This window comes from Dioscorea cayenensis, chromosome 16 (assembly GCF_009730915.1).
Source record: "Dioscorea cayenensis subsp. rotundata cultivar TDr96_F1 chromosome 16, TDr96_F1_v2_PseudoChromosome.rev07_lg8_w22 25.fasta, whole genome shotgun sequence".
NCBI classification, from domain to species: domain Eukaryota; kingdom Viridiplantae; phylum Streptophyta; class Magnoliopsida; order Dioscoreales; family Dioscoreaceae; genus Dioscorea; species Dioscorea cayenensis.
Window position 1 is genome coordinate 22,797,628 of NC_052486.1, and position 3,883 is coordinate 22,801,510.

Here is a 3,883-nt window from a genome sequence, read left to right on the forward strand (position 1 = left end):
TGACTTCAATAAAAATATAGGTGATGTTATTAGTATAAGATTATTCACATATCACATGATATTTATTTAATTAAGTGATATGAAATCAAATACTAGAAACAATTACACGCGATGTAGCATTTTATAATTAATATTGTATGTTTCAAAAGAATCAATTTTTATAGATATCCTTCCCAAGACATAAGTTTTGTAAATAAACCATAAATATTTAGTAATAATATTCAAAAATAATGATAAGCTATATGTATATAATTTTAAATCACCGACCATTTATTGTGCTAATTAGTTGCCATGATTGATCCGTTCTGACTTAGTCTTTTGGATAATTAAATACTGGTATTTTATTTGAGGGATAATTGGTAAGATGTTTAAATAAACACCAAACTAGCTAAATAATATGGGTTTTTTTTGGTTGCATATATACCCCTGTAAACTTTATAATTATCCTCAGTAAAGCTTTATTCCCTGCCTTAACACCTTTGAGAATCCTGGTTTGTAAAATTGTACAAGGGTGAATATACAATTATTAGGTTTCGCAAGGGTATCTATGCAAAAGATAGCCTAATGTGTAAATGTCAAAACCCTAGCTGGAACCATGTGAATAAGTGATATAAATAGTAGCAAAAATATCCACTCCTGCATGGAATTTGATTCTTGAACATTGAATAAATGGTTTTCAAGTAACAATGAACAATTGACATACATAATTCAAAACCCTAGATTCATGTGAAGGCTTGTCATGGTTTGATGGAAAACATGATTTTGGATTGAAAGAAAATAACTGAAAAGAACCAAAAAGCAAAAGAAAATAAATTTTATCCATAAGATATCCTCAATATACTTGTGATCCTAAAAGCACCGACAGAATGCAGGTTTGCACAACCATCTTTCAGATTCAGATATTCAAATACAAAAGAAAAGAATTGCAATGTGATTTTACCATAGAGAAAGATATTGATAAGTGAAAATCAGAAATGTTTATATGGTTTTCAAGCACCAACCTCAAGCATGTTCAAAATTTGCTTCATTAACATAAAAATATATCTAGTTCTATTGATATCAGAAAAACATGAATAGTAACAGATACTATTGTTTTGTATACAATGCCGCTAAGTATTTTGTCGGTAAATGCACAACATCATACCAAAACTGTATGAAAAAACTAGGTCAACAAATAAAACATGATACATGAATATGTTTGTTTGCAGACTACCTTCAAGTAGTTGTTGTGTTGGACCAAATGAAAAATACAAGACAGCACATTCTATGATCTTATACACAGCCCTGGAGTTAACAAATACCAACCAGCTAATCACTTCTCTTAAACAGCCACAGAAAATTTCTCCATCGAAAACTCAAAAGTGTATTTTGTGCAAGTATTGTTTCAGTTATGCAACATAACTATTAATTTTTCATAATAGAAATAACAAAATTTAAAGTCCTTGAATAAAGCAAGACGGGACAAATTGAATGAGGAAAATGGCCTTATTCTCTATACCATAAAATATACCTTCACACTATCTCAGTAAGTGACAAACAACATCAGAACATAGTTTTTCTTAATTCTTCTCATCATTGTCTTGCACGTGGGACTGCAGATCTCATCTTTTCGTTAATAAGAAATTTGGGCGGTGTGTAACTACGAAATACTCACTGCTTCCTTGCTGTAGAAGCGGCGGCGAGATTATTGGTATGCAATGGTCGTCGATGGAGGCTACTCAGAAAGTCGGTGAGAGTTCGATTCGGTGCGAAGCGGCGCTCGGGAGGAGTTGTGAATAGTGGTTGTGTCGAAAAGGGTGGATCGGCCTGGCGTGTTGTGGCGTCAACATTGTCACAGATGCATGCTTGTGCGATCACGTCTACAGTGGATTGGCCCGCTCAGCTGCCCAGACTCCTCAGCCACCTTGCTGAGTTTTTCTTTCTCTCTCTCTGCGGCATTGACAGGCAGTCAGGACATTGGTAGTTTGTTCCCTTCTTAATCTCCTACTAGAGTACAACTTGCTAGGTTGAACATGCAAGTCTTCAGTAAGTACACATGGCGCAGCATCTGATTCTCCTCTATCAATTGTTCGATCCTTGTTGATGTTTAAGCAACTAATACCATAAGAAATTTCATGTGTATTAGATTGTTTATAGAATTTGCTTATAAAAGACAAGTGAGGATAATAGCCATGAACCTACCACTTGAAGAACATTATTCTGATCACGAAGATTTTTCCGCCTGTAAGAAACATTAACAGGCATAGTTAAAGTCGAGTGCAAAAAGTTATTCGACTCTGACTAATGAAGACATTTTGTAAAATTTTTAAATTCACAGCTTCTGTTTACAGATAACATATGAAAGCTAGAAAAATGAATCAACTGACTGAACATGCACGCTAATCAAATAGTGAGATCCTTTAAAAATCTCAAGTTGACCATATTTATTCATCCGATGGCAGATGAAAAAGCGACAACTGACAAATTGGCCTTTTATTTGGATATTTCAGAATTATTGTATTTGATAAAGGTAAAACCATAACATTCTATTGATGCCGGTCTATGGGTAGAAATAAGTTTGCAGTCAATTTGAAGAAAAACATAAGATGTTTTGGTAACTAATAGATTGTAATCTCAGTGGTAGTTTGGACAAATGTAAATTACAAAGAAACAAGTAACGTTGCCCATTTCAGGACACTATGGCATTCACCATGCCCCATGGCCATATGGGGAATGATAGTTTTGCACTAGGAGAATTGTTTAACTTGGCTTATAATTTTATGGGCAATGCTTCACCTGTGAATTTGTCACTTCTGGGGTTACCATAACCATATCATGCAAAAGGTTGTATATTAGGAAACAGATCAAAATTCACTGAAGCACTGGAGGAAAGTAAGTTAATTAAGCAAATATCTTATATATGACTGTTTGTAAATAACATAGCGACTCATGCCACTTACCAATTCACTGACCTTTGTTTCTTCCTTGTTGAGAACTGGATTCTGTAAGAATTCATAGATAAACTTTACAGACCTGCTTCCAAATAGGCTTGATGTTTCTTTTGATTCAGGGGAACTAATTATAAATTTCTGGTGGGGGCTATCACTTAGTAAATGCTGCTGTGTACTTCAGTAGTTTTTGTTCCCAAATTTAGTACACTGCCAATTGAGGATTGAGCACTTTTACTAGGAAATGACCCAGGCTTGATATTCTGAGTTGAAGGGATCTTGGGAGCAATTCCCAAACGCATCATGATTTTAGCCATTGTTAGCTAAAGGATAAATAAAAGTAGTGTTAGAAGGGATCTATAAAATTAATGAGAAAGATCAATCATCAGTTATCAACATACAGCAATAGAAGATTGAACCCGCTGAATAACTCCAGGCTTCAAGGCAAGTCCTGCAGTTGGAGAATAAAGAATCACATCATTCTATCCACGTCAACAAATATATACTGGTTAATGTGCGTAGTGCGAGAGAAAGGGGTAATAGTGAATGTGGTAACAAATAAGCTAATGACTTTTTGTTCCACTGGAATCATTCAGATCGTTTAGAAAGGAGTCACAATTAGGAGAAGGTTCAAGTGTTTAAAAAGAAAACTGATTTTTGGTACGCAAGGTAAAAATGTGAACATCAAAGCATGAACATAGGAATATAATGTATTGTATATATTCTTGACTTCAAATGTCAACAGAAAACACTTACCTATTCCAAAACCATGGCTGAACCCAACACCACATCCAACACCTGCTTCAACGTTTTTTCACTCCGAATTTCTTTAGCTGGTTGACAAGTAAAGCAATAGTGTGATGGACAGACACCAGTAGTCGTGCAATAATTAGAGCATGTAAACACTAACAAGAAAGGCCATACAGAACCATTAACATGTCTCCCGACACCGGAGA

General features: G+C 34.8%; 1 long non-coding RNA gene across 1 annotated transcript; it reads right to left on the reverse strand.

Moving 5' to 3' along the window:
- Positions 1-3,111: 3,111 nt before the first annotated feature.
- LOC120278431 lies at positions 3,112-3,883 on the reverse strand. Its single transcript, XR_005541731.1, has 4 exons — positions 3,852-3,883; positions 3,684-3,760; positions 3,329-3,378; positions 3,112-3,250 (listed from the first exon to the last, which is right to left on the reverse strand). It is a non-coding gene; the product is annotated as an uncharacterized LOC120278431 (long non-coding RNA).